At 40.3% G+C, this 12,682-nt stretch overlaps 1 protein-coding gene across 10 annotated transcripts in view; it reads right to left on the reverse strand.

Moving 5' to 3' along the window:
* Nucleotides 1–12,682, reverse strand: part of Rere (arginine-glutamic acid dipeptide repeats) — a 351,136-nt gene that overhangs the window by 237,148 nt on the left and 101,306 nt on the right. The window lies entirely within an intron of this gene.

A 12,682-nucleotide genomic window follows, 5' to 3' on the forward strand; every position in this document is an offset into this window, starting at 1 on the left:
CATGCACAAGTATCTGAAGTCAGCCACACAAGAACACGCATTGTAGGATTCCTTTATATGACAAGTGCAGAAAGAAAAACAGAAAGCAGACTGCTGGTTGCCTAGCACTTCAGGGAAGAGAAAACTATTTTCTGCTGAGGATGTAATATTTCCTTGGGCATGGTGGAAATGTTCTAAAATTACAGTGATAGTTGTCAATATCTGTGAATATACTTGAAGTAGGTAAGTTATAAGGCAAGTACATTATATAAAAGCAGCAACATTATAGCTGTGTAAGAGAAGCTCGGGCTCTGCACCAGCAAAGATGCATCAGTCTGTAAAATTCACAAGGACGAGCTGCACCTCTGTGAATGAGAAAAGCCGCACTTCAGGATGTAAAAACAGTCAAGCACATAAAGTTCTAATCATGAAATGTTGATCGTGAAAAGGCCATCTGGACTGTAGCAACCTTCAACAAGTAAGAAGCCAGGTCAGTCTTACTCCCTCTGTATCATGCGCTTAGAGAATAAGGTAAACAAGGCTCTAAGATCCCCAAGCCACAAGCAGTCATGGTACATAATAAGCTCTTAATGTCTGATGAAGGAAATAACAGGGCAAATTTTATACCAACACGATTATACTTCATACACACGTAAGGTTTCTAATTCATGGGGACAAATCATATCAAAGGAAGATGGAAGCATGAGACGCACTGGAGCAGGACCACTTAAACACTTCACACATTAAGTGTCAGGTGAAAGGTCTGGGAAGGCAGAAGCCGAAGTGAAACCTCAATCTGCTGTTTTCTATGTCCAAGTCATTCTAAGTGGGTGTAATTCTTTCTAAGGTTGGCCAAACTTACTGACCTAGAAATCTTAGTGAGCCTTGTGTGATTCAAAGACAAAGGCAGAAAAGCCACTAGAACTATTCCTTTCCAGATCCCAGCAACTGCTGGTTGCCTAGGGAGGAGAAGGCTTGTAGAATTTCCAGAAGCTGGGAGACAGCGCTTAAAAACACAGAAGCTGTAAGACCCACCATCGAATAACATCTCTAGAGCAGATTTTTCTGTCAATTTCTCCCTCGTTTCAGCACTGCCCAAGAAACTCTAAATACATGGAATCCCATAATCTCTAAACCCATGGAACCAACCCACAATCTAGTAGGAAAGGGAAGACAGCAAAATGCTGTAATAAAAAGTATTTTAATTGAGATAAACACTATGAAGGAAAGGGTAGGTACAATGAAGAGGAGGTTATTTATTTAAGGCAATCACTAGCAAGAAGTCATTTGCCATGGAGTAAAGAACCGTAAAGGAGGTGGCATTCTGAGATGAGAAACAGGCAAATTCAAAGGCCTAAGACAGGAACCCCCTTGTAAAATGTCAAGGTGCTGAAGAGGCTGAGGACAAAGAAGGATTGGAGAGATGGAGGGGCAGCTGGGTAGCATCTGTCCAAAGCAGAGAAAGCCTGGAGCAGGATTTGTCTTCAGAAATCTGGAAAAAATCTGAGCAACATGTTAACAGACCCCTGGTCTAAACTCCTGAGGTTAGGAAACAGTTAACTGTTAGGCGAAGCAGTGGTTTGGTTTAAGATGCACTCTGCAATCATCTGCGTATGTCAAGAGTCTAGGCATGAAAGGAAACAAGAGAGAGTCAAGAAGGCAGTAGGATTAGGCTCACACTTAGAAAGGAAGAGTCTCCACCGACCCATATAGGAGAAAAAAAAGAAAAAAGGAATTTAGAATGTGTTAAGTCTGAGCTGCCTTGCAGATAAGATACAGGCATGGGTTAAAAGGTCAGAAAGCTCTGGCTTATATTTAAATCTAGCAGCACAGAAACAAGACAACAACCACGAGACAGGGTGGTATCAAAATGAACCATTTGTAATAAGAGTCAAGGTAGAAAAGAACACACAGAGGCTGGATCCCCTGCCAGATACACTGCTTACTTACACGCACCAGGTATGGTGGCACGGCACTTGAGAGGTATAGGAGGAACACAAGGAGGGGTGTGGTGAAAAGAGAAAAAAGAAAAACTGATATAAATAGGGTATTATGGACAAGCCAGTAAGTTTGTGAAGGAGGTGGAGGAGCTGTGTGAGGATGTCACTGGAAACTCTTACATGGAAACAATGCACCCATCTATTCACAGAGAAACTCTCAGACTTAACAAGTGACTATGGACAAATTCAACATCAATGCTACTACCAAATGCTACATTTAATAAAATCTAAGCAGCTCCAGTCCTGGCTGGTTCCCATTGGAGGAAGATACATCAGATGGAAACACTTCCCCCTGCTGTTTCTCAGGGAAATACAACAGCTGCCCAAATGAAAACTTTTGCCGAGCTCGAAAAATCAAGGAAGAAAAATTCTTCAAATGATTCTCACACTACAAATTAATGAACAGCGTTACAAGACTGCAAAAACAGCTTTCTAACATTTTAAGATTCACTTAGTATGGTAAGCACACAAGTGAAAAAACAAAATTTTGGGCTGGGAAGATGGCCCAATAGGTAAAAAGCACAACTAAGAAGTTGGGATTCACCCCTGAAGGTAGAATACCATATACTTTTAATCCCAGGCAGTGAAAGACTGTCTCAAAGAGAAATGGCCAGGGCAATTGATTGGTAAAAACACTTACCACAAAATCTGACGACCTGAACTTGATGCCTGGAACCCACATGGTAGGAGAAAATAAAGTAACTGCTGTCCTCTGAGCTCTGCATATGTGCTAATAGCATCAACGCACACAAAATACACACACATATGCACTATACATGTGCAAACAACAATAAGTAAAGAAAAAGTGTGGGCATCACTACCAAACAGTGCCCAAGGCCGCCTTCAAGCCTCCGCATACACATGTGTACACTTAGGCACACACGGGTGAAATTTCAACCACAGGAAACAAAGTGAGAGGTGACGAGAGGTTTCACCAACACTACAAAAGTAGGTATCACAAGCTGAATCTGAGAGGATTAAGTGAAATAGACAAACATGACATATTTTTTGTAAAAACAGGTTTTTAAATACCTGATAAGTAGGCTTAATTAGATTTTCTTTTTTTAAAAAGATCTATGTGCAAATTATTTAACAGTAGAAGTTATTTATTAAACAGGAAAGGCTAAAAATGATTTACAGCCAGAAGCACAGTTCAGTTGGTAAAGTGCTTGTATAATATCCCTGAAGCCCTGGGTAAACTCCCCAGCACTAGATAAACCAGGCATGGTGACAAATGGCTATAAATCCCAGTACTTGGGGGGGGGGGGGGGGGGGGGGGGGAAAAAAACACGAGCCACCCGGGGGGGGGGGGGGGGGGGGGGGGACGGACGCAGAACAATCTAGCTAGACCCTGGAGGAGGATGTGCAGGACCGAGATGGGTGGAGAGGTTAGATGTCCACATGCAAGTTTTCAAAGAGTAAAGTGGTTAAATGAGGAAAAATACCTCAGGAGTAGAGATCCTGCATACTATCATCTGCCTCCTGCTGGGCAGTCCCCATCCCTTTGACTACAAGATCTTAGAAGGAAATACTCAAAATAAACGTCACAAACAAACCTAACATAAGAAACATGGCAGCACCCTTAGATCAGGTATTTACAACAGCAATCTTTAATATTACTTGAAAGTAAAATATTAATTCTACATGCCAAAAACAAGGAATAAAGGAACTTGAGATATGTAATCAATGGTATGTAGAATTAGGGAGGCAGCAAGTATAGACTCGGAATAATTTTTAAATGTCTACCCTTGAGTCCAAGAATAAACCCACCCTTCACATTACAGTAGTAATTTGTTTGTGACAACCAGCTTTATAGGATAATAAAACGCCTTCACAGAGAGCAGACCCCAGCCCTACACAGCACGTCTCCAGCTAAAAGCTCTTAGCCCCTATTCCAAGCACACCACCCAGGATTTAAAGAAACCAGTACAAGAGCACATCATGAGCTTCCTACAGAAATGTAACACCTCCCTATAGTAGTGTGTTCAGATCTTGGGAAGAGAAGGTCATTACTTTAAAAGCCATTAATTTGTAAGACAAAGGACTCCAAAAGATAAGTGCCAAAAAAGAAAAATATTATGTTTCTTTAAAGAATGAGATAAGAAAGGTTAATGCTATAAATACTTTTATATTGAAAGTATGCTTAAATTAAATTGATAGAATATGATCTTAAATGTCAGCTTTAGTTTAATAACATCTACAAAGGTACAGCTTTTCCATAAACCACCAGCTTAAGCAAGGCTTCATCCTGACATTTATAAATTATTAACACAGGCTGTAAGTATCACTAGGTTAAGAGATAACCCCTTGATTTATAGAACTGAACATTATCATTAAAAGAAACTTTATTTAAATTTTTTAAGGTTTAAACAAAGAAAAAGCAGCAGCAGTTTTTCAGTCTAAACCACATAAATACTGTTGGTGGTAGAGGAGGAGACCTGAGTAACTAGGCAAGGAAGCAGAAGGCAGGAAGAGGAGGAATACAAGAGTAGCCTCAGTTCTACAGAAAGCTAGAGCAGAACAGACAGATCACTGTAGAATAGTAACTGGTGACACTGAGCCCAAGTGCAGGCCACAGAGACTGAACTTCCTCCATAGGCAAGCAGATCGCCCATCAAAATTGGCAAAGGTCATGTGCTGACAGGCTTAATCAATACCACACAGCTATTTTTCCCCCTAAGCTTTGATCTCATATAGTGCAAGATAAAAAGACAGTACAGCAATGGACAGATATGTTAATTAAATACAGCCTGGATCCCAACTGTTCAAAGCTAAGTCTCCTTGATCTATTTCCTCAATTTTGTAGTCAAGGAAAAATTAAATCTATAACGAAATGCTCATTCCATACACTACAACCAACCACAAAAATACCAGATGCTCAGTTTATTGCCCAAAGTAAAGACATACTGAAGAACTCTAGGCTCTGGTTACCTTAAAAGTTTCCTGGAAAATGCAAGCAACACTTCAGAACATAAACTGCCAAAACAACTGGCAAGTAACCTGAAGTGGGGGGCTGAAATGTAACAGGAACAGAGTTGCAACAACACTCTCAAGAATAATTCTCTCATACACACCAGCAAACCAAACTTGTTAGGGAAAGCTTTCAATGGAAAAACTGTCACTTTTGGTTCAAGTTAATCTGACCACATCTATGAGACCTGGGGAAATGCAGACTTGTTTCCTTGCTCTCCCCTAACTTACCTTGCAGATTCCAAAGGGACAGCGTGATGAACCACCTAGACACTGTATTGTAGCCATCAGCAATTCATGGTATTTGTTAACCAGTTGAATATGATGTGTGCTGTGTCTTTCCTATAGGTGTGTCACTTCTAATATCTTAAACAAAATGACAAGACACAAGCAATGTAAGAATCACTTCAAAATATATAAAATTGCAGACTTATGGAAAAGATTCAACAATATTAAAGGGCAGATTTCATCTGCAAAAAAAGCACAGAAATCATCACTGGTAAAAGATTTTTAGGTGCTGGAGAGATAGATGGCTCAGTGGTTAAAAGCATTGCCTGCTCTTCCCAAGGTCCTGAGTTCAATTCCCAGCAACCACATGGTGGCTCACAACCATCTGTAATGAGGTCTGGTGCCCTCTTCTGGCCTGCAGGCATACATGCAGACAGAATACTGCGTACATAATAAATAAATTTTAAAAAAAAGATTTTTAAAGCATTCTGGGAGTCCCACCCCATCCCCTAGACCTAGATGAGGTCTCCTCTCCACTGTGATCACCAATAAGGTCCTGTAGTCTCTGCACTATAAACACTTCCTACACACAGGAGGCTTGGCCAACAACCTGATGGGATGAAAACCACATCTGTCTGTAATTTGAAACGTTGCATGCAAGGTAATATCAGAAGTGCAATGAGGTAAGAAACAGAAAAAAGGGTGAAAGTGTGGGTTGGGGACCTGAGGAGCAGCCAAGAGATTTTTAGTTTGAGAAAGTGCTGGCTGTGTAGGTACTGCCTGTGTCAAGCTCTTCATGGAACTAACTACCAGACAGCAGGAAAAACAATCTGACTCCAGAAAACAGGAGAACAGGAGGGATAAAGTCAAAGGAATGAATGTGACAGGCTGAGAGGGCATGAGATGAAGACACAAACTGTTCGGAGACCTTCTGACAGGTAGCCCCAAATCAACAAGCACATTATTATAATTAAAATTTCTGTGTAGCTGGATATAGCAGGCACACACCTTAAATCCCAATACTCTGTGAGTTCCAGGACAGTCAGGAATAAGCAGTGAGAGCCTGTTTGTAAATAATCAAAAATCAAACAAACAAAAATCCTGCAAAGTGAGTGTGGGACACATTTTTTATAAATATTCCTAATATTTAATCTGTTATCGTCTAAAAGTCCCAAAAGTCCACAGGTAAGAACACTGATCAAATTGGTCACCAATAAAATCAAAACCTACAGAAATGCAGTAAATTCCAGTGCAAATTGTATCATTACAAAACTTACAAATGGCTAACGCCAATTCCTACCCCAAGGAAGAAGGGGAAGGAGGAGGAAATAAGGACATGGGGGGGGGGGGGACAAGAATATAGCTCAATTTAACCAGTCCTAGGAATTTTTGGTAGGAATCTGACTTCCGATACCTACCAAGTCAGCATATGACTGACTACTGTGCTGATTTGAAAAGATAACAAACAGAGTCAAGTGACCCCTGTTACCATGATCCTGGGTCAGGTCAAACAACCATGTGAAGACAGCCCTTTCAAAAAAAAAAAATAATAACCTCCTAAATTGAGAGCCCAGTATCTTTTACAACAAATAAAGGAGAGCTGGGTATGGTGGCACATACCTGAAGCCCCAGCATTCAGGAGATACCGTGTTTGAAGTTAACCTGGGCTGCATAAAAAAAAAAAAAAAAAAAAAAAAAAAAAAAAAAAAAAACACCATGTCTGTCTCAAAAAGAGCAAAAGTAAGAGAAAGCTACCAAAAGCTTTCTCCATGTAAAAAGCTTGCCTAGCGTGTGATGAGCCCTGGGTTCAAACCCCATCCCCAGGAACTAAGTAAATACATAAGCAGTAAACAAACTACCAACGGGAAAGAAGACATCAAGAATCCTAGGGAGAAAGTCTTTATCCTAACACCACCCTCAGGGACCAAGGCAGTGAGGACCCCTGCTTCAGTGTCCCTTTCATCTAGGTTCCTCACCAGTGCAAAAGGCAGAACCCACTTCCAATTAACCAAAGGACTGTCAGGACAGTATGCAAGTGACCATTAGCTGCTTCCTTTCTCGGCACAAACTGGAAGAAAATGTGAAGAGAAGCTCTATGAATTTCTAGTCCTTTCACTTATCTTGGGCCCCAAATCTTACACTTCATAAATACAAAGACTACCTAATCTTTTGTCTTAAGTTTTAATATTCTCCAGGCTCCAAAACCACAGAGAAACCCTGTCTCAAAAAAACAAAAAAAAAAGTTTTAATATTTTCAATTCAGAGCCTGTATATAAAATAAATACTATCTCTTCTTTCAGAAAAGGGCTACTCTGGTCATCCTTCCTTCCCAACTCATCAATATAAGCCTTCCATGGGGACATGCTGTGCTTGGGCTTGCCCCTTCCCCTTTTTTAATAAGACAAAATGATGATAAAAACAAACACCATAGGCCTGTGAGAAGACAATCTACGTAAAGCACCAATCCATACATACAGTACTCAGCAAATACTAGTTATCACTGGTGATAGAACCAGCAGCCAAGGGTCTCCAGTGAACATATGCTTTGCTAACGAGACACTTGCCTTAGCTCCTCTAAAAGACCTTCCCAGGTCCAAGTCAGTCAACTTCCTCAGCCTAAAGAACCCACAAGAGTAGGCAGTAGGCTATATTTACCCTGAAAGGACTCAAACATTTGATGAGCACAATCTATTTCACTTCATTTTTCATTAGCCACTAACAAGTTTTCTTCTTTCACAACTGAAGAGCACAGATTCTGAAGGCAGGCTGATATGGTTCTCATTGGTAGCTTTTTGATGCTGATTTTGTCTTTTGCTTTTTTAAAAAAACTGTTTATAAGCACATTTGTGTGCTTGTTGTCTGTATATGCTATGTGCAAGGGAGTCCCATAGAGCTTCAGGTCCCCTGGAACTGGAGTTACAGAGAATTATGAGGTGCCTAATGGGGGTACTGGGAACCAAATCTAGGTCCTGTGCAAGAACATCAAGAATTCTTACCTTTTAAGACAGTCTCCCTGCATAGTTCTGCTGACATTGAGATCACAACTGATTGAGGCTGGCCTCAAACTTGGGACCCTCCTCTCCTGTTTCTACGTTCCAAGGGCTAGGGTTGAGGATCCACATTCAGTTTATGCAGTAATGGGGAAGAGACCCAGGGTTTTGTACCGGCTACACAAGCACTCTACTAACTGAGCTATCTCCAGCCCTGCTTCCTCCACACAAGCACACTACTAACTGAGCTATCTCTAGCCCTCCTTCCCTTTTTGGGGGGGTGGGGAGGATTCGAGACAGGGTTTCTCTGTGTAGCTTTGGAGCCAGTCCTGGTACTGGGATTAAAGGCATGAGCCACAACTACCTGGCCTCCTTTTTAAAATACTTGTTTAAAAGGCTACTAGAGGCTTTATCTTAAGTAAACAGAAGCTCTTATCTTACACATAATAATACCTTTATGCTCCCCATTCACCCCAAATATCGCTAAAAGAAAATAAATACAAAAATCAAATGTAGCTAACACTGTCCCAGTTGTTACTCATTCAAGGTCACAACACTCAATTAAGACTGCTCTCGGGTGGTGCTGGCAAACAGCTGGCTGCTAGCTGCAAAATGTCTACGGAGTTAATTAAACAAAAGTTAAAAGCCAGTTCCTTGATCACATTCCTCACATTTTAAGTGATTTCAAATCAAGTATGTGTGTCCAGAAGCTACTGTATCAGAGACAGAACATGTCTGTCACCACAGAAAGTCCATTTCCACTGATCTAGAGGTAAAAAAATATTAAGAATCCTATTTCATCAGTAAAGCTCTCTCTTCTAATCCACCCTAAATTGCTTCTGTAAACCATGGGACTTAGTTTTTGTCTCTCACAAAGGCAATACATCATAATTCTGAGAAAAGAGAGCAGGAGTCACACAGCAATCTGAATCTCTGTCTTCTATTCTTTCAGCAATTTACACAACCTGACCTGAGGAAAACAGAACATTTCCCCACTATAGCTTGTTCAATACAGCCACACTTGCCGGGTCTTGATCACAAGTTACACGGTCTATGGTCAACATTCTCTTCGTAAATCCGCCTTTCCATATCCAGTGCCCCTGACTCCCTCAATGTATTACCCTATCATTCACAGCAGAGCTGACACAGTCTCTGGCAGGCAGGCTGTATACAATGACAGTCCGAAAAACTCATAAGTTTATCCACTCTCAGGGCTCCTGTGATCCCCTGTACAATAGTCCTGTGGGTGTGCAGGAGACTGCCTTTCCTTCATCATAAAAACAAAGCCTTGATTTCTGCGAAGTCAGTAAGTTACCTCTGCATTTACAACACAGAATGATAGGCAGAGCTCTGTTTTTCTGTAAGACTGAGCATTTAGGGATATGTGTTGTTTTCCTTTGCTTTTTTTTTTTTTCAAGAATGTAACAACACTGCAAAGCACTCTGTGAGAATTACACCAGCCTGACCTTTCATTGTTTGAGTATCACAGGGGCCTCAGGCACAGAAAGGAAGCCAGCAGAAGGACCTGTGACTCCGAATTCACATGCCTTCACACGTCTGAACAAGAGCCAGGAGTGGCGGTGCACACCTTTAACCCAACACTCAGGGAGTCAGAGTGGGTAGATCTCAACGAGTTCAAAGCCAACCTGGTGTATATAGCTAGACCCAGGTCAACAAAGTCTATAAAGAACTCCTGTCTCAAAAAAAACAAACTAAAGAACTTGAACAATAAAGTTTTCATAACGTAATACAACGGTAGAGGTTTTAAAACAAGAACCTAAGAAGAGTTTTAAGGAACATAAGAAAGGAAGTGTCCATGGAAGACCTCCTGAAGAAGGAGACAGCCAATGGGGAGCTCAGGAAGCAAGATAAACTTGTTTTTGTTTGGTGATTACTATTCTGACTTTTTGGATTATTATTTTATTACAAGCAGAAAACACTTTTGAGTGTCTGCACTGTATTTCTCTAGCACACTTACTTCTTTTTGCCTTCAAGTCCCAGACATTGAAGGTCACTGAGCAGAAAGGCCAGTTACCTGTCACCAGAAGAAGACGATACATGAACAGCTGTTCCCTTCTAGCCAAAAAGAAACTTATGACTCTGAAAAAATATGCAAAACTGAGAATGATGGTGTGCAAACAAAATTTCCCTGGGGAATTCTAGCTAGCTTGATTTCAAAGAATTGGGTAAAACTTTCACAAGCAGGAAGGAATGATTTAAGAACAAGACAGAAAGGCATATGGATCTTTAAAAAAAAAAAAAAAAAAGAGGAAGAAGTCTGTGTTGTCAAGCTGAGTAGTCAGAAAACCAGAACTGTGGGCTCAAGGCAAATGGAAATAGAGTCTGTAAAATGTAACAGCTGTTTAAAAGGGTGGGGATGGGGGGGAGACATGGACATCTGACTCAGCCAGGATGAAAGGAAAAGAAAGAATTAAACCGCTCCCCCAGGAGGGTGAAGCCAAGTACTGATTTAGTAGTAAGAGCACGGTTATTCACCACTCAGCTCCAGCCCAGGTTGGAAACTGCAAACTAAGATTAAAATCCACAAAAAGAGTGGGCATGTGAAGTACGCATATCACTTCTCACTAATGGGAGCCAGAAAGTCCCATATTCTGCATTGACACGTTTGTTTGTTTGTTTGTTTGTTTTAAAGCAAATACTGTACAAATGCTCAAATACAGGTCAAATCTTTCAAAGGCTTAACCATCTGCCTGGGAAATCAAAGAAGGGAACTGAGAAAATATAAAACAGAACAGAAACAAAATAAAAATCTGAAAACACTTCATAAACTAATTATAAGCACTAACAGAAAGAAATAGTAAAAATGGGACAGTCCCAAGAAATAGATTTCCTAGGCTTTTAAAACCATTTGTTTTTCCCAACCTTCACATAAGAGGAACAGAAACCACTCAGAAAGAAAAATAAAGCAGGAGAGAGAGCAACAACAGCAGGAAGCTACAGACAACGCCTTGCAGTGGGCAGGCACCACAACCACAACCATGCAGGAAGACTACACAAAAGAAATAAATTACTGGAATCTCATGGGCAACTATTCAGATACTAAATTATTTATAATAACCAGGGAATATTTCCATTAATATTTTTGTCAAGTGCCTTGAATCTAGGATTTCAGAAGCCACTGTTTACCTACTCATTTTGAAAAATAAGATAGTTTGGATCTTTGGTTTAAGTAGGTTTTAATTTCCATAGTAAATATTTAACTTTAGAACATCTAACATTATGGCAAAAGGGCAAATATTTACTTGACTTAATCATATATTATTCTATTTCCCCTATAAATACAAAATGTAAGATAAAACCTAAAATTCATGCCTAAATTTGGTCACAGATTAAAATATGCTTTTAAATTTATAAGGGTAACCAGTCTATATACCATAGCCCTTTTACTAAATCAAAATAATCAAATGATATTTTTAAATACTCTAACAGCACACATAGGGATTTTTAAAAGATAGTCAACTCAAATAACTACTATAGTTTTTTTTACATGCTGTGTATGTGTGATACTGTTTTTGTTAAGGATCGACAAGATCTCACACCTAGGCCACAGGCTGTATCACTGAACCACACTGTCAGCTGCACTATCCCTGGACATTCACAGGTCTCAGTCCAAAGACAGAAGACCATCTTGGATTAGAGTTCTACTGTAGGCCACCATCAGGGAAACAGGACCAGAATGGAGGAGAACAAATGCTCATCCATATTGGAAGATTAGGGCAACCACAATCATTCAACTTGGTTTAGGTTTAAATGCAATCCTCTCCACAGCAGAACAGATCTCCACATGCTCTTGCTTCACTGCGACCCTGAAAGCTCCACTAAGATGGCAGATTTCAAAACATCAGCTATGCTGCCAGCAGCCCACACTGACAGACAGGGATTTCCGCCTTTGTTAACCACAGGCTTTGCCCTGAACGGAAGCTCTGTCATAACTTGAGATTAAAGTCTGTGTGGCAAGGACTTGCTCGTTCCCTTACTTAAGAGTACAGGCAGTGTGTACCTGGCCAGTAGATATGTTCCTCATAATTTCCTGACTAGTAATTTACGTACTATGACAGAATAAGTTCTCAATTCAATATAAATTGTGCTAACAAGCACAGCATTTGGAGTTGCTCAACCTACATACACAATCAGTTTCTCTTCTAAGTGACTATAAAAAACTGTCCTTGTATCAACTTTAATAACCAATCTGCTTGAGTTCTACAGAGAAAATGACTGCAATCACTATCATTTTACAAATGTGTTTTCTGGTTCAAGATAGAAATGTTCACTAATTTAGACTTCAGGTGTGCGGGTGACAAAACTGTTATCTACAAAATAAAAATAACTCAACTAATCCCACTAACGACTCTCTACACAGAACTGAAGGTCTGTAATAGTGCTTAGGAATAATGACTCTCTGCTGGGCAAGGTAGGATCTTAGGAGTTGGAGGCAGGATGATCCAGAATCATGGTCACCCTTCTTTGGGATTTCAAAACCAGGCTGTGGAACGA

The sequence above is a fragment of the Alexandromys fortis genome, unplaced genomic scaffold (genome assembly GCF_014885135.2).
Source record: "Alexandromys fortis isolate MF-2015 unplaced genomic scaffold, M_Fortis_MF-2015_v1.1 scaffold_88, whole genome shotgun sequence".
Classification (NCBI taxonomy): domain Eukaryota; kingdom Metazoa; phylum Chordata; class Mammalia; order Rodentia; family Cricetidae; genus Alexandromys; species Alexandromys fortis.